General features: G+C 49.1%; 1 long non-coding RNA gene across 1 annotated transcript in view; it reads left to right on the forward strand.

Annotated features, from left to right (window-relative positions):
* The window catches only part of LOC134947528 (uncharacterized), a 158,206-nt gene that overhangs the window by 12,655 nt on the left and 126,286 nt on the right, over positions 1–19,265 (forward strand). The gene's annotated exons all lie outside the window — the stretch shown is intronic.

A 19,265-nucleotide genomic window follows, 5' to 3' on the forward strand; every position in this document is an offset into this window, starting at 1 on the left:
GGGGTCAAAGAACCCCTACCACCGGGTTTATCGGGGAACTGCGAGAAGAAAGAGCGTATCAGTCTGGGGGCATGAAGATCACAACTGCGCACCCACGACCGCTCCTCCGGGCCATACCCCTTCCAGTGCACCAAAAATGACAGCCGACCCCGAACCACCTTGGAGTCAAGAATCCTTTCAACAACAAACTCCCTCTGGCCACGTATCAGAAGAGGGGAAGGTCTTCCACTGGAAGAAGGATTACTAATCGCCCGTTTTAAAAGGGAACAATGAAATGTTTTATTGATACCCAAAGAACGGGGCAGATCTAACTGAAATGCCACCGGATTGATAACCCTGGTGATCTTATAAGGGCCGATGAACCGGGGGCCTAACTTATGAGATGGCTGTCTCAACTTCAAATTCTTGGTAGACAACCAGACGAAGTCTCCTAATTTGAAGCTGCAGGGTCTTTTCCGCTTATCAAAAACCCTTTTGGTCACTAATGACACAGACACAAGGGCTTTCTTCACTTTCCGCCAAATACCTCTAAGGACCGAAACCACAGAGGAACCACCAGGCGTGGAGTCCAGGGGGTCAAAAGAATTGGCCTTAGGATGATGCCCATACACACAAAGGAAGGGAGAGATCCCTGTAGCAGAGTGAGCCGCGTTGTTATAGGCAAACTCCGCCATGGACAGATGAGCAACCCAGTCAGTCTGACACTTGGAGACATAACACCTGAGGAACTGCTCCAAGGACTGGTTCACCCTTTCAGTCTGCCCATTAGACTGCGGATGGTAGCCTGACGACAAGCTGACAGAAATCTGGAGATCGGAACAAAATGCCCTCCAGAATTTGGCCACAAACTGGGATCCGCGGTCAGAGACCACATCAAGTGGCAACCCGTGGAGACGCACAACATGCAGCATAAATAATTCAGACAGGCGTCTGGCCGATGGCAGCCCAACCAGTGGAACGAAGTGCGCCATCTTCGAAAACCTGTCAACGACAACCCAGATGGCTGTCATCCCCGAGGATTTGGGCAAGTCCACCACAAAATCCATTGAAATGTGGGTCCATGGCTTAGATGGGATAGAGAGTGGATGTAATGGGCCAACAGGAACCCCTCTAGGAGTCTTATTTCGGGCACAGATGTCACATGCCCGAACCCACTGATCCACATCCTTAGCCACCGAGGGCCACCACACCGCCCTAGATAGCAACTCCCGAGTTCTGGCAATACCCGGGTGACCTGCCGACTTCTTGGCATGGAATTCCAGGAACACTCGCTGTCTTAACCTAGGAGGCACAAACAAAAGACCTACCGGAAGGTCTGGAGGAGCCTGCTCCTGTGCTCTAAGGACTAATGATAAGAGGTCCTGGGTAATGCCCACTTTAATACATGATGGGGAAACAATGGGCAACGGCTCCTCGGTGGTCTCCTGGATTGGAGCAAAACTCCGCGAGAGCGCATCAGCCTTGATGTTTTTTGACCCAGGGCGATATGTTATCAAAAAATTAAAGCGAGCAAAAAACAAAGCCCATCGTGCCTGCCTGGCATTGAGACGCTTCGCTGACTCTAAATATGCCAGATTCTTATGGTCAGTGAGAATTGAGACCACAAACTTAGCCCCCTCAAGCCAGTGTCTCCACTCCTCGAGTGCATCCTTAATAGCCAACAATTCCCGGTTACCCACGTCATAATTCATCTCGGCAGGCGAAAATTTACGGGAAAAGTAAGCACAGGGATGAAGGCGATTATCAGACACTCCCATCTGAGAAAGCACTGCCCCAATACCCATCTCAGAGGCATCCACCTCCACCACAAAAGGACGCTCTGGATCTGGGTGTCGCAGCACCTTGGCCGAAACAAATGCCCTTTTGAGACGGGCAAAAGCCGCTTTAGCCTCACAAGACCAGTGTCACAACTGAGGGCCTGAGCTGACGGGAGGCAGCCTCAGTTGTAGGGGCTGAGATCTACCGGAACCTGGGAGGTTGTATCAGACCCCTGGACATGTAAGTAACATGAATAATAACTGCCCGAAGGCGTGACCACGACAACATGGATAAAAGTCAATGATGTTTATTATGACAACTCCGCAACACAGCAGCAGTAAAAGAAAACGTAAAAGTCAGCAAATAATAAATACAGTTCCTGGGTACTACAGGATGGCAGGAGCCACAGGGCACTGGTAGTGTGAGATAGTTCTTGCGATCTTCTAGATGGAAAGTCCTTACCAGGCCCGACTGTAGCAATGGAGATAACCCAGGATTGTGCCAGCTGGTGTTCCAGGAAAGGCTGGGTTGCTGAAGGTAAAACAGCTGCTGTGGATACTGGCTGGAACCAGACTGTTGTTAGCACGGAGTGGATACTGGCTGGAACCAGTTAAATAATAAATGAACTTGGGAGCGATGAAATATGAACTGAAATGTAGAACTTTGAGAGCGGAGAAATAATAATACCGGTGGAGAGTGGTAAAGTGTAGAAAGGACACCGGCCCTTTAAGGGAAGCTGTACTCTGCTGGAAGCTGAGCTGGAAGCAGGTAATGTTGTAGCTGGAAACAGATGAATCCACAATGGATTGGAGAGTCAGGCTACACCGCAGGTGGAATGCTGGTGCGGGTCTCTATGGTGGAAGTCTTGAGACAGGAGCTGGAACCTGGAAGACAATCACAGGAGAGAGACAAACAGGAACTAGGTTTGACAACCAAAGCACTGACGCCTTCCTTGCTCAGGCACAGTGTATTTATACCTGCAGCAAGGAAGGGATTGGCTAGGCAATTATGCAGATTAACAATACTGACAACAGATTGGAGGAAATGATCAGCTGACAGAATCCAAGATGGCTGCGCCCATGCAGACACTTGGAGGGAAGTTTGGTTTGTAATCCATGTGGTAATGAAAACAGTAATGGCGGCGCCGGCCACTGGAGACAGGAGACGCCAGGCTGACAAGTGCACATCCAACCACGCGGACACAGCGGAGGCCGCGGCTGTAATCGCCACTCTGACACTCTGCATGCAGAAGCTCAGGGACGGCGGCGGAGGCCGCGGGAGACGCCACGCCAGATGTAATATGGCGTTACTGTGACAGCGTCTCAGAGAGACAGGAGAGGATACAGGAATGTACACATCAGGATAACAGATGGGATCCGGTCCTGGAGCGCTGAGCCAGCCTTAGGAGGCATCTGATGGGTAAGAAATGGCGTCCAGATACCCGGATCGTGACAGCACCCCCCCCTTTAGGAGTGGCCCCAGGACACTTCTTTGGCTTTTGAGGAAACTTGGAATGGAATCTCCGGACCAAGGCAGGAGCATGGACATCAGAAGCATTGGTCCACGACCGTTCCTCAGGACCATAACCCTTCCAGTCAATAAGATATTGTAGTTGACCGTAACGGTGACGTGAGTCCAGGATCTTGGCCACTTCATACTCAACGCCTCGTTGAGTTTGGACTTTCGGAGTTGGAGGAAGTGAGGAATGAAACCGATTCAAGATCAGCGGTTTCAACAGGGAAACATGGAATGTCCTGGGTATTTTTAAGAAGGGAGGCAACTGGAGTCTGTAAGCAACAGGATTGATGACTTGTTCAATCTTGAAAGGACCGATATAGCGAGGTGCAAACTTCATACTGGGAACTCTTAACCTCAAATTCTTCGTGGATAACCATACCCGATCACCCACCTTGAGAGCAGGAACTGCTCGACGCTTCTTATCCGCAAACTTCTTGTACCTGAACGATGCCTTGAGCAGAGCTGATCGTACGCTCTTCCAGATATTGGCAAACTGATGCAAGGTGATATCCACTGCGGGAACCGAAGTTGCTGGAAGCGGTTGGAACTCAGGGACTTTAGGGTGGAATCCAAAGTTAGTGAAGAATGGTGTTGAAGCAGATGAAGAATGATACTGGTTGTTATGACAGAACTCGGCCCAGGGAAGTAATTGAACCCAGTCATCTTGAGAGGAGGACACATAGATGCGGAGGAAGGCCTCCAAGTCCTGATTCACCCTCTCGGTTTGACCATTGGTCTGAGGATGGTAAGCCGTGGAAAACTTTAGCTTGACTTGGAGGACTTGACATAAACTTCGCCAGAATTTGGCTGTGAATTGAACTCCTCGATCTGAGATAATTTCTTCAGGAAGACCGTGGAGTCGGAAGATCTCTTGTATGAATACTTGAGCCAACTTGGAAGCTGACGGAAGACCGGTGAGAGGAATGAAGTGTGCCATCTTGGTGAACCGGTCAACTACCACCCAGATGGTATTGAACTTGTTGCACATGGGTAAGTCTGTAATGAAATCCATCGACAAGTGGGTCCATGGTCGACGGGGAACGGATAGTGGAACCAGTTGCCCCGCAGGCGACTGGCGGGATACTTTATGTTGGGCACACTTTGGGCAAGATGCAATAAACTCCAGGACGTCTTTTTTCAGAGTTGGCCACCAATAGGACCTAGAGATAAACTCCAGGGTTTTTTGGATACCTGTATGTCCGGCAAAACGGGAAGCATGGGCCCCAATGCATGAGCTTCTTCCTTAGCATCGGCTTCACAAAACTTTTCCCTGATGGGGGCGTAGAGTCCATCCCTACCGTGGAGAATGCCAACGGATTTATAATAGGATGCTTGTCTGAAGACTCTGACTCATTTTCTTGCTCCCATGAGCGGGAAAGGGCATCGGCCTTGCGATTCTGAGAGCCCGGACAGAACTGGAGTTTAAAGTCGAACCTGGAAAAGAAAAGTGCCCATCTGGCCTGACGAGGGTTGAGACATTGTGCGCCCTTCAGGTATAAAAGGTTCTTGTGGTCTGTAAGTATGGTGATTAAATGAGAGGCTCCCTCCAACAGATACCTCCACTCTTCTAGAGCGAGCTTGATGGCTAGCAACTCCTGGTCGCCAATGGCATAGTTGCGCTCAGCTGGGGAGAACTTCCGGGAGAAGAAACTGCAAGGATGTAAATGGCCATCTTTAGCCCTCTGAGATAACACCGCTCCTACTCCAACGGAGGAGGCATCCACCTCTAGGATGAAAGGAGAGTCGATGTCAGGCTGTTTCAGGACAGGCGCAGAGATGAACCTCTGTTTTAAAAGATGAAAAGCTTGCATGGCTTCTTCAGACCACTTGGACGGGTTAGCACCCTTCTTGGTGAAAGCAGTAATAGGCGCCACAATGGTGGAAAAGTCTCATATAAACTTTCGGTAATAATTGGCGAACCCTAAGAACCTCTGGACCCCTTTGAGGGTTAAGGGTACCGGCCAATTCTGAATTGCTTGTAGTTTCTCAGGATCCATCTCTAGTCCGGAACCGGACACAATGTACCCTAGAAACGGAATGGACTTGACTTCAAAGACGCATTTTTCTAATTTGCAATAGAGATGATTGACACGGAGACGGGACAGAACCTCTTTAACCCAAAAACGATGTTCCTCTAAATCGTTGGCAAAAATGAGGATATCGTCTAGATAGACCACGACATGACGGTATAGAATGTCTCTGAAGATCTCATTGACAAAATGCTGGAAGACAGCTGGAGCATTGCTCAATCCGAAGGGCATGACGAGGTACTCATAATGTCCGTCACGGGTGTTAAAGGCGGTCTTCCACTCGTCACCCTCACGGATCCGGATGAGATTGTATGCACCGCGCAAGTCCAGCTTTGTAAAGATGGTAGCTCCGCTAACTCTGTCAAAGAGCTCAGTAATCAGGGGTAAAGGATAACGGTTCTTGATGGTAATGTCGTTCAAACCTCTGTAGTCGATGCACGGCCGCAGACCACCATCTTTCTTTTTTACAAAAAAGAAGCCTGCGCCGGCTGGGGAAGAAGAAGGTCGAATGAACCCCTTTGCTAGGTTCTCTTTAATGTATTCCTCCATAGAATGCGTCTCAGGCAGAGACAACGGATAAGTTCGGCCTCGAGGTGGAAACTTCCCTGGAACGAGATCAATCGGGCAGTCCCATTCTCTATGAGGAGGAAGGATATCAGCAGAAGCTTTACTGAACACATCCGTGAAATCTTGATATGGAGGAGGTGGAACATCAGACGACCTGGGGGAGGAAGAACAGACAGGCAATACTTTAAACAAACATGTCTCTGCACAGGAGGAACCCCATGCCAGGATTTGCGTAGTCGTCCAATCAATTGTAGGATTGTGAAGACGGAGCCATGGAAGGCCCAGGACCACAGGATGTGTGGCTCTTGGAATCACTAAAAGTGAAATAAGTTCGGAATGAAGAACTCCCACTCTCAGACGAACTGGTAGAGTCCTTAGAGCAATAACAGTATCAAAAATTTTACTGCCATCCACGGCAGTTAAGGAAAAGGAGGAAGGAAGTCTCTCGGTGGGTAGGGACCACCGTTTAACATAGGCTTCAGTAATAAAGTTCCCAGCTGCTCCGGAATCAAGGAGAGCAATGACGTTCCGATAACGTTGAGCAACTTGAAGCGAGACTGGGAGATTACAATCATGAGGAGATGGAGAGGAGATCATTAGTTTGGAGTTTTCCCGGACGTTCGGGACAGGCATTGATGGTGTGAGACGGAGCTGCACAGTAAAGACAAAGAGACTCAGAGAGACGTCTTCGGCGCTCAGCAGGAGTTAAACGGGAACGGCCAATTTGCATGGACTCATCTTTAGATGGTGACAGTTGACGAGGAGGAGGAGCAGAAGATTTTGGAGCAGATGATCTTCCACGCTCAGTTGCTCTCTCTCTGAAACGTAAATCAACTTTCGTGCAGAGTGAGATGAGCTCATCTAACTTAGAAGGTAAGTCTCTGGTAGCTAACTCATCTTTAATAAGCTCAGATAAGCCATGCCAGAATGCAGCATACAGGGCCTCGTCGTTCCATGCCAGTTCGGATGCCAGGATCTGGAACTGTATCAGATATTGTCCTACAGTACGTGACCCCTGGCGTAAACGGAGAATCTCGGATGAAGCTGAGGTTACCCGGCCTGGCTCGTCGAAGATGCGCCTGAATGTTGACACGAATGCAGTGTAAGAAGATAGCAGGGTGTCGGACCTCTCCCATAACGGTGATGCCCAGTCAAGGGCGGAGCCACTGAGAAGAGAGATGATGTAGGCAATTTTTGTACGGTCACTGGGAAAATTGCCAGGTTGTAGCTCAAACTGAATCTCACACTGGTTGAGAAATCCCCTGCAGAATCTTGGAGATCCGTCAAATTTTGCTGGCGTTGGAAGATGAAGACGTGGAGCAGAAATGGGTAAGGTGGGTGGGGTTATAGCTGGAGTCACTGTGGTTGACGCACCAGATGCGCCTGATCCACGGAGAGTTGTCTGAATCCCATCCAGCCGAGTAGAGAGATCCTGGAGACAGCGGATGATGTGGCCCTGTGCAGCCTCCTGATGTTCTAGTCGGGCTGCCAGTTCTTGCATCGGCCTGGCCGCTTGATCCTGGTCTCCGGCTGGATTCATTAGGTCAGTGCTTACTGTCACAACTGAGGGCCTGAGCTGACGGGAGGCAGCCTCAGTTGTAGGGGCTGAGATCTACCGGAACCTGGGAGGTTGTATCAGACCCCTGGACATGTAAGTAACATGAATAATAACTGCCCGAAGGCGTGACCACGACAACTTGGATAAAAGTCAATGATGTTTATTATGACAACTCCGCAACACAGCAGCAGTAAAAGAAAACGTAAAAGTCAGCAAATAATAAATACAGTTCCTGGGTACTACAGGATGGCAGGAGCCACAGGGCACTGGTAGTGTGAGATAGTTCTTACGATCTTCTAGATGGAAAGTCCTTACCAGGCCCGACTGTAGCAATGGAGATAACCCAGGATTGTGCCAGCTGGTGTTCCAGGAAAGGCTGGGTTGCTGAAGGTAAAACAGCTGCTGTGGATACTGGCTGGAACCAGACTGTTGTTAGCACGGAGTGGATACTGGCTGGAACCAGTTAAATAATAAATGAACTTGGGAGCGATGAAATATGAACTGAAATGTAGAACTTTGAGAGCGGAGAAATAATAATACCGGTGGAGAGTGGTAAAGTGTAGAAAGGACACCGGCCCTTTAAGGGAAGCTGTACTCTGCTGGAAGCTGAGCTGGAAGCAGGTAATGTTGTAGCTGGAAACAGATGAATCCACAATGGATTGGAGAGTCAGGCTACACCGCAGGTGGAATGCTGGTGCGGGTCTCTATGGTGGAAGTCTTGAGACAGGAGCTGGAACCTGGAAGACAATCACAGGAGAGAGACAAACAGGAACTAGGTTTGACAACCAAAGCACTGACGCCTTCCTTGCTCAGGCACAGTGTATTTATACCTGCAGCAAGGAAGGGATTGGCTAGGCAATTATGCAGATTAACAATACTGACAACAGATTGGAGGAAATGATCAGCTGACAGAATCCAGAATTGGAGGGAAGTTTGGTTTGTAATCCATGTGGTAATGAAAACAGTAATGGCGGCGCCGGCCACTGGAGACAGGAGACGCCAGGCTGACAAGTGCACATCCAACCACGCGGACACAGCGGAGGCCGCGGCTGTTATCGCCACTCTGACACTCTGCATGCAGAAGCTCAGGGACGGCGGCGGAGGCCGCGGGAGACGCCACGCCAGATGTAATATGGCGTTACTGTGACAGCGTCTCAGAGAGACAGGAGAGGATACAGGAATGTACACATCAGGATAACAGATGGGATCCGGTCCTGGAGCGCTGAGCCAGCCTTAGGAGGCATCTGATGGGTAAGAAATGGCGTCCAGATACCCGGATCGTGACAACCAGTGAGCAACATCCGCCCCTTTCTTAGTGAGTGCCACCAAGGGCGCCACTATAGACGAAAATCCAGCGATAAATCGTCTATAAAAATTCGCAAAGCCCAGGAAACGCTGAAGCGCCTTCAAACTAGTGGGCTGCACCCAATCCAGGACTGCCTGTACCTTGGAACCCTCCATTTGGAAACCTTCTGGGGAGATAATATATCCTAGAAATGCGATTTGCTGAACTTCAAATTCGCACTTCTCCAGCTTCGCCCCAAGCCGGTGGTCTCTGAGTTTCTGGAGGACTAAGCGTACATGCTTCCGATGTTCCTCCAGGGAATGGGAGAAGATTAGGATGTCATCTAAGTATACAACTAAGAATCTATCCAAATATTCCCTGAGCACATCATTCATGAAATCCTGGAAGACTGCCGGGGCATTACAGAGCCCAAAAGGCATCACCAAATATTCATAATGCCCTGAGTGGGTATTAAAGGCAGTCTTCCATTCATCCCCCTCTCTTATTCGGATTAGATTGTACGCACCGCGTAGGTCAATCTTAGAAAAAATGGTGGCAGTACGAAGCTGGTCAAACAAGACCGAAATGAGAGGCAGTGGGTATGAGTTTTTAATCGTGATACGGTTCAATTCCCTGAAGTCGATGCAGGGTCGCAACGAACCGTCCTTTTTACCCACGAAGAAGAACCCCGACCCAACTGGAGACTGTGAAGGTCTGATAAATCCCTTAGCCAAGTTCTCCTGAATGTACTCTGCCATAGCCTGAGTCTCAGGACGTGACAGGGAGTACAACCTGCTCTTGGGAAGCTTAGCATTTGGCAACAAATCAATGGCACAGTCATAGGGGCGATGGGGAGGTAGTACCTCTGCAACTTTTTTGGAGAACACGTCCGCAAAATCTGCATAACACCCTGGCAATCCTGGCAAACTTAGCTGCGAGAGCCTGACTGGAAGGCTCTAGCAACTCCTGAAACAATCAGTACCCCACTAAGAATCTCCCCAGAGACCCAGTCAAATTGAGGATTGTGGGCCCTTAACCAGGGTAACCCCAACACCAATGGGGCAAAAGTACAGACAGTCACATAAAAGGACAATTTTTCAGAGTGTGTGGCTCCAATAAACAAAGAAATCTCGCTAGTGCAAGAGGTAATTTTACCTTGGGATAATGGTTCCCCGTTTAACCCACAAATCTCAATTTCCGATGCCAAGGGTACTAAGGGAACAGAGTGTTTCAGGGCGAATTGGCGGTCCATAAAAACCCCGTCGGCCCCACTGTCCACAAAGGCCTCAGTCTTGACAGTTTGACCGAGGATCTTCAAGGTCACCGGAATGATAAAAGTCTTCTTGGGAAATTCTGACTTCTGGCCTGACAGGATATTTCCCATCACCCTCAGGCCCTGAAGTTTTCCGGCTTTTCTGGGCATGATACTACCACATGACCTTTATTCCCACAGTACAAACACAACCCCTGCTGTCTCCTCCGCGTCTTCTCACGCGAGGAGAGGCGGGTAGCCCCAATCTGCATAGGCTCCTCGGAAAATTCCTCAGAGTCTGAGGTTCCCTTGGGAAGGAAGGAAATCTCAGTCTCCCTTTCAAGCCTACGCTCTCTCAGCCGTCTATCCACCCGGATGGATAACTGCATGAGCTGATCCAAGCTATCAGGAAAGGGATATTGTACCAGTTGGTCCTTTATCTGGTTAGAAAGACCTCTTCGGTACTGGTGTCTCAGGGCTGGGTCATTCCACTGGGTATCATGGGCCAACCTCCGAAACTCCGTACAGTAAACCTCAACTGGCCTTCGCCCTTGCTTAAGGATCGAAATCTGAGCCTCGGCTGAGGCCGTCTTGTCAGGGTCATCATACAACATGCCCAGTGCCGTAAAAAAAGCATCAACACTTTTAAGCGACGGACAGTCAGGCTGCAACCCATATGCCCAGACCTGTGGGTCTCCTTGTAGCAAGGAAATCACTATGCCCACCCGCTGAATCTCCGACCCAGAAGACTGAGGCCTAAGCCGGAAGTATAGCTTGCAGCTCTCCTTGAAACAAAAGAACTGCGAGCGATCTCCAGAAAAACGATCCGGGAGATTTACTTTCGGCTCCTTAACCCCTGCAGGTGCTGCTGCTGCGGGAGCTCCGCCAGCAGCCTGGGAGCTGTGCATTTTAATGGACAAATCATTAAATTGTCGAGTCAGGACCTGCACCTGATCGACCACCTGTTGCAACGTATTTTGAGGGGTATGCTCCATATTCCCACAAAATTTCAACAGGAGTATTTGGCTGCTGAATATGTTATGCACACCAGTGCCTGCAGGAATGTACTGGTGTTTGAACTGTTATGCAAAACAAATGGACTCACAGACAGACTGGGGAATATGACATAACGTACACAGAAGGTGATAGGGTAACAAAATACACACAAAGTGAACAGAGAAGCCCAGAGGCTAAGGAACTGGGTGTCTCCCTAGTATTAGTAATGCTCAGATGAGAAAAGCAAGATGTTGTGTTTTAATACGTAGAGAACCCGAAATGCTGTTGCTAAGGGCAACAGCAAAACCCTAAAGGGTTACCAACGGGTGTGGCAGTAAACTCCTTGGTCAGAGATGGAATGATAGACACAAGGAGAGTCTCCACAATCCTAATTCTCACTTGCAGTGCACAGGTTCAGCTTACTGCCACTAAACTGACCCCTGACACCTAGCACAGTGAGACAGGATTAGACAGGCAAGTCTTAGAATACAGCCGCAAACTTGCTAAGTTCACAGAGTAGTAACAGAACCCCAGCAAGCTAAACGACTGACTCCAGTCTTACTGCTAGGTCTGGATTGGCAGAGTGTAATACCAAATCCCCAGGCCTATTTGCAGTAAGCAACAAACAAATACAAAGCTACACAGTACTGGCTAACTTTCAGGAACTGGCTAACCAACAAAGATTCAGCAGCATCTGCTTACCCTAAGAAGAGGCCTTATAAAGCAGGTGCTGTCCACGCCCCACTCAGACCTCACAGACTGTGAGCACAAAAACCAGCACCGGATCCCCTACCGTGCACAGAGCCTGTAACCACTGCACAGCAAAAGACCCGAACCGGAGTATCAGCTGCGCTCAGGTTACTCTGCTAGCACTTGTCTCCCGGTTGCCATGACGACGTGGCAGCACAGGGCAGGAGACCCTAACAGTTACTGAGACCTGCTATTGCTTCAGCCTGGATGTGTAGTGCTGTAGAAGCATGGACAGATACTCTGTCAGACGACATAGATTCCCTCGACAGGGATACTGTTTTGCTAACCCTGGGCCATATAAAAGACGTCGTCTTATATATGCGGGATGCTCAGAGGGACATTTGCCTGCTGGGCTCTAGAATTAATGCTATGTCCATTTCTGCCAGGAGGGTCTTATGGACTCGGCAATGGACAGGAGATGCTGATTCTAAAAAACACATGGAGGTTTTGCCTTATAAGGGTGAGGAATTGTTTGGGGACGGTCTATCGGACCTCATGTCCACAGCGACAGCTGGAAAGTCGACTTTCTTGCCTCAGGTTTCCTCACAGCCTAAGAAAGCACCGTATTATCAAATGCAGTCCTTTCGTTCTCAGAAAGGCAAGAGGGTCAGGGGCGCATCCTTTCTTGCCAGAGGCAGGGGTAGAGGTAAGAAGCTGCACCATGCAGCCAGTTCCCAGGAACAAAAGTCCTCCCTGCTTCCACTAAGTCCACCGCATGACGTTGGGGCTCCACAGGCGGAGCCAGGTGCGGTGGGGGCGCGTCTCTGAAACTTCAGCAACCAGTGGGTTCGTTCACAGGTGGATCTCTGGGCTGTACAAATTGTATCTCAGGGATACAAGCTGGAATTCGAAGCGACTCCCCCCCACCGTTACCTCAAATCAGCCTTGCCAGCTTCCCCCATGGAAAGGGAGGTAGTACTGGTGGCAATTCACAAGCTGTACCTCCAGCAAGTGATTATCAGGGTCCCCCTCCTTCAACAGGGAAGGGGTTACTATTCTACAATGTTTGTGGTACCGAAACCGGACGGTTCGGTGAGACCCATTCTGAATTTAAAATCCTTGAACACTTATATAAAGAAATTCAAGTTCAAAATGGAATCGCTCAGAGCGGTTATTGCAAGCCTGGAAGAGGGGGATTTTATGGTGTCGCTGGAACATCAAGGATGCTTACTTGCATGTCCCCATTTACCCACTTCACCAGGAGTACCTCAGGTTTGTGGTACAGGACTGTCATTACCAGTTCCAGACGTTGCCGTTTGGCCTGTCCACGGCACCAAGGATATTTACCAAGGTAATGGGCGAAATGATGATACTCCTTCGGAAGAAGGGAGTTATAGTTATCCCGTACTTGGACGATCTCCTCATAAAGGCGAGGTCCAGAGAGCAGTTGTTGATCAGCGTAGCACTCTCTCAGTAAGTGTTGCAACAGCACGGCTGGATTCTGAATGTTCCAAAGTCGCAGCTGATTCCTACGACGCGTCTGCTTTTCCTGGGCATGATTCTGGACACAGAACAGAAGAAGGTGTTTCTCCCGGTGGAGAAGGCCCAGGAATTAGCATCTCTGGTCAGGGACCTCCTGAAACCAAAACAGGTATCGGTGCATCACTGCACGCGAGTCCTGGGAAAGATGGTGGCTTCATACGAAGCCATTCCCTTCGGCAGGTTCCATGCAAGGATCTTTCAGTGGGATCTGTTGGACAAGTGGTCCGGATCGCATCTCCAGATGCATCGGCTGATCACCCTGTCCCCAAGGGCCAGGGTGTCTCTTCTGTGGTGGCTGCAGAGTGCTCACCTTCTCGAGGGCCGCAGGTTCGGCATACAGGACTGGGTCCTGGTGACCACGGATGCAAGCCTCCGCGGATGGGGGGCAGTCACTCAGGGAAGAAACTTCCAAGGGCTGTGGTCAAGTCTGGAGACTTCTCTACACATAAATATATTGGAACTAAGGGCCATTTACAACGCCCTGAGTCAAGCAGAGCCCCTGCTTCGAAACCGGCCAGTGCTGATTCAGTCAGACAACATCACGGCGGTCGCCCATGTAAACCGCCAGGGCGGCACAAGAAGCAGGATGGCAATGGCGGAAGCCACAAAGATTCTTCGGTGGGCGGAGAATCACGTGCAAGCACTGTCAGCAGTGTTCATTCCGGGAGTGGACAACTGGGAAGCAAACTTCCTCAGCAGACACGACCTCCACCCGGGAGAGTGGGGACTTCATCAAGAAGTCTTCACACAGATTGCAAAGCGATGGGAACTGCCACAGGTGGACATGATGGCGTCCCGCCTCAACAAAAAGCTAAAAAGATATTGCGCCAGGTCACGGGACCCTCAGGCGATAGCTGTGGATGCCCTAGTGACACCGTGGGTGTACCAGTCGGTATATGTGTTTCCTCCTCTTCCTCTCATACCCAAGGTACTGAGAATAGTAAGAAAGAGAGGAATAAGAACAATACTCATTGTTCCGGATTGGCCAAGAAGGACTTGGTACCCGGAACTGCAAGAAATGCGCACAGAGGACCCATGGCCTCTGCCTCTCAGACAGGACCTGCTGCAACAAGGGCCCTGTCTGTTCCAAGACTTACCGCGGCTGCGTTTGACGGCATGGCGGTTGAACGCCGGATCCTAGCGTAAAAAGGCATTCCGGATGAAGTTATTCCTACGCTGATAAAGGCTAGGAAGGACGTGACAGCAAAGCATTATCACCGTATATGGCGAAAATATGTTGCTTGGTGTGAGGCCAGGACGGCCCCTACAGAGGAATTCCAGCTGGGTCGATTCCTGCACTTCCTACAGTCAGGGGTGACTATGGGCCTAAAATTGGGGTCCATAAAGGTCCAGATTTCGGCCCTATCCATTTTCTTTCAAAAAGAACTGGCTTCACTGCCTGAGGTTCAGACGTTTGTTAAGGGAGTGCTGCATATTCAGCCCCCTTTTGTGTCACCAGTGGCACCCTGGGATCTTAACGTTGTGTTGGATTTCCTGAAATCCCACTGGTTTGAGCCACTTAAGACCGTGGAACTAAAGTATCTCACGTGGAAAGTGGTCATGCTGTTGGCCTTAGCATCGGCTAGGCGTGTGTCGGAATTGGTGGCTTTGTCATGTAAAAGCCCATATCTGATCTTCCATATGGACAGGGCAGAATTGAGGACTCGTCCCCAATTTCTCCCAAAGGTGGTATCATCGTTTCATTTGAACCAACCTATTGTGGTGCCTGCGGCTACTCGGGACTTGGAGGACTCCAAGTTGCTGGACGTAGTCAGGGCTTTGAAAATATATGTTTCCAGAACGGCTGGAGTCAGGAAGACTGACTCGCTATTTATCCTGCATGCACCCAACAAGCTGGGTGCTCCTGCTTCAAAGCAAACTATTGCTCGCTGGATCTGTAGCACGATTCAGCTGGCTCATTCTGCGGCTGGATTGCCGCATCCAAAATCAGTAAAAGCCCATTCCACAAGGAAGGTGGGCTCTTCTTGGGCGGCTGCCCGAGGGGTCTCGGCTTTACAGCTTTGCCGAGCGGCTACTTGGTCGGGTTCAAACACCTTTGCAAAGTTCTACAAGTTTGATACCCTGGCTGAGGAGGACCTTGTGTTTGCTCATTCGGTGCTGCAGAGTCATCCGTACTCTCCCGCCCGTTTGGGAGCTTTGGTATAATCCCCATGGTCCTTACGGAGTTCCCAGCATCCACTAGGACGTCAGAGAAAATAAGAATTTACTCACCGGTAATTCTATTTCTCGTAGTCCGTAGTGGATGCTGGGCGCCCGTCCCAAGTGCGGACTTTCTGCAATACGTGTATATAGTTATTGCTTAAATAAGGGTTATTGTTATGAGCCATCCGTTGAGTGAGGCTCAGTTGTTGTTCATACTGTTAACTGGGTAAGGTTATCACAAGTTGTACGGTGTGATTGGTGTGGCTGGTATGAGTCTTACCCTGGATTCCAAAAACCCTTTCCTTGTAATGTCAGCTCTTCCGGGCACAGTTTCCCTAACTGAGGTCTGGAGGAGGGGCATAGAGGGAGGAGCCAGTGCACACCAGATAGTACCTAATCTTTTCTTTAGAGTGCCCAGTCTCCTGCGGAGCCCGTCTATTCCCCACGGTCCTTACGGAGTTCCCAGCATCCACTACGGACTACGAGAAATAGAATTACCGGTGAGTAAATTCTTATTTTCTTACCAAATAGCGAGGTATCCCGTCATATCCGAGTCTGAGATCTGAAGGACCTGACAGAGTTCCAGGATGAGTAGTCCTTTATCCCCTGACTGCCTGAATCTGTCTCCTACTGTGGGGAATCTTCCAAGTCTGATTCCTCCATTATCCCACTTTCCTCCTTGCATGAACAGCGATTTGCTTCCAATTCATGTTCAGTCTGCAGGACCGCCGGCAGAAGTCTCGTTTTTGAAGGGCATCATGAAGAACTCTCTGAAGACCTGGAAGAGGACCCCATTTTCTGCAATAACCCCTCAACAGAGAAGGCTAACCCTTGAGCTCCAGCTGGCTCAGCTGCTTGTGAAGAAGGCAAGGAACCAGAATTGCATCCTTCCCCCCTTGCAGAAGCACATTCTCCATGGGAGGCCGCCAACTCATGAGTCAGTTCAGACATGACACCTGCTGAGGTTGCTACCCAAGACGGAGCATCAGTCTGAGCAGGCTTAACCCCAGTAGGAGCTGGCCCCTCAACCCTCAGAGCGGGGCTTTTTTTCTTTTTTTGATTTGTATCCGAGACCAATTCCTATTGCCCACTCTAAGGGTCATGCTGTAATAACTGATATTATTACTACTGTGGCCTTAAAAAGTAATTGTTATGATAATGATAGTAAGCGCTAAGAAAATATATATTTGTACAAATTATATTTAGATACTGTTTAACAGCCAATAGGTTTGAGAATTATAAAGGACCAATGCGTTAATTTTCTGTATGAAATAGAACAAGTCTCTTAAAACATATATTGTAAACTATAATACTAGTCTTTTGTGTATTTTGGTAAAAATGGATCTGGACTGGCAATACTGAACAGATTCTGAATCCACTTTTGAGATATTTCCTTGTCCTCCTCCCCTTTATGATGGGATACAGTCCGGATTCCGGAGTTCGGATCCCGACATGGATTACAGTGCCTGCGCCGGTATCCTGAATGCCAGTATCCCAAATGAGGAACTGCTGCCACTCAGGAGAGGTAAGCCATGAGGGGGTTAGGTTTAGGCTGCAGGGCGAGGGTTAGGCTGTCGGAGTTGGATGGTTAGGCTGCGGAGAGTGAAGGTTGGGGATAGGCACCCCTGGGGATGGTTAGGCTGTGGGGGAGGGAGGGATAGGTTTAGGCTGTGAGAAGGGGGGGTTAGGCACCACCGGTGAGGGTTTGGTTTTGGATGTGGGGGAGGGAGGGTTAGGTTTAGGCTGTGGGAAAGGGAGGGTTAGGGTTAGGCACCACAGGGAAGGTTTAGGTTTAGGCTGTGGGGAGGGAGGGTTAGGTATTAGGGTTAGGTACTTCACTGTTTAGGTGTTGCTATTCCCAGTGCCTGGATGTCGCAGTTGGTATTTTGACTGCCGCCATCCCAACCGCCGGGATATCTTATGTATTTCGTTTATTACTTCTTGCGTAAGTAGATACTCTGAAAAACCCAGACCCCAAATAATGAAAGTTGAACAATCCGAATTAAAGTGGAACCAGGTTCTACAGTGTTATATTTTGCTTCACTACATAATTCCTTTTATACCCAGGAAAGAGCATTTTGTTCAGGATGCTATACACTTTCCCAGACAAGCTTCCTTCAGCCCAGACAGCATTACGTGCATTGTGTAGTTTGAAATTTTGACTTGGAAAGGGGAGTCTTGCTGTCAGGGTGGCATCCTGTCTTTAGGGTCATGGAGAATGTGCCATGTAAAATATTGTTGTTGTTTTTTTTTTTTTTTTTTTCAAATTACCTTGAGCATCAGCTTTAGTAGATGACGTTGAAGGACTAGTATCGTCATGACTGGTGGCAGCAGCTGCAGCGATAGTATTTCCTTGCTACTCTTCTCTAAACTGATCATTACCCATTTTTAAATTGACAGCCCTACTCACACTGAAGGGATTCAAAGGCCTTTTCTATATACGTGAACAAAGTCGCACTGGGGTACAGCACACAGAGCAGTACAACTAACAGACTCTATATATATATATATATATATATATATACATACATATATGTAAAAACTGTTTTCTTATATGTCCTAGATGATGCTGGGGTCACATCAAGAACCATGGGGTATAGACGGGATCCACAGGAGACATGGGCACTTTAAGACTTTCAAAGGGGTGTGAACTGGCTTCTCCCTCTATGCCCCTCCTCCAGACTCCAGTTTAGAATCTGTGCCCAGGCAGACTGGATGCACACTGAGGAGCTCTACTGAGTTTCTCTGAAAAGACTTTAAGTTAGGTTTTTTATTTTCAGGGAGCACTGCTGGCAACAGTCTCCCTGCTTCGTGGGACTTAGGGGAGAGAAGTCAGACCTACTTCTGTGAGTTTAAAGGATCTGCTTCTTTGGCTACAGGACACCATTAACTCCTGAGGGTTTGGAACACTAGGTAGGCCTAGGGGTTCATTCCCAGAGCCCGCCGTCACCCCCCTTACAGAGCCAGAAGTCAGAAGACAGGTGAGTAGAAGAAGATCAGAAGACTTCAGTGACGGCTTTGATGTACTGCACAGCGGCCGCGCTGCGCGCCATGCTCCCACACACAACAGCACTGCAGGGCGCGGGGAGAGGGGGGGGCGCCCTGGGCAGCATATAAACCTCATTTATCTATCTGGCAACAGCGGACAAGGTGCCTGGGCACTGTCCGGACCCTCGCCAGTGGCAAAAAGGTAAAAAAATTAGCGGGTCTGAAGCGCGCCAGTAAGGGTCTCCTCCTGGGAAGAGCACTCCGCCTCAGACATGCCGACACAAGTGCACCCACCACACGCAGATACACTGGGCCTATAGGGGACAGACGTACCACAAAGCCTGTCAGAGAGACACAGAGGGAGATATAGCCAGCTCACACCCCAGCGCCCAAAACCCAGTCTGAACTGTTTCAATTTGCTACAAGCTACAAGAGAAATACAGGCAGGTACATATCCATCATGCAGAACCATCCGGGAGGCGTCTGATTAGTTCCAAATTTATTCTGCAGCACGACAACGACACCAAACATACAGCCAATGTCATTAAGTACTATCTTCAGCGTAAAGAAGAACAAGAAGTCCTGGAAGTGATGATATGGCCCCCTCAGAGCCCTGATCTCAACATCATCGAGTCTGTTTGGGATTACATGAAGAGACAGAACTTTGAGCAAGCCTATAGTACATCCACCAAAGATCTCTGGTTAGTTCTCCAAGATGTTTGGAACAACCTCTCTGCCGAGTTCCTTCAAAATCTGTGTGCAAGTGTACCTAGAAGAATTTATGCTGTTTTGAAGTAAAAGGGTCGCATTGATTTGATTTCAATTTTTCTTCTGTTCATTCACTTTGCATCTTATTAATTGATAAAAATGAACTGTTAACACTTCTATTTTTGAAAGCATACTTTGCAGCATTTTTTC

The sequence above is a fragment of the Pseudophryne corroboree genome, chromosome 8, assembly GCF_028390025.1.
Source record: "Pseudophryne corroboree isolate aPseCor3 chromosome 8, aPseCor3.hap2, whole genome shotgun sequence".
NCBI classification, from domain to species: domain Eukaryota; kingdom Metazoa; phylum Chordata; class Amphibia; order Anura; family Myobatrachidae; genus Pseudophryne; species Pseudophryne corroboree.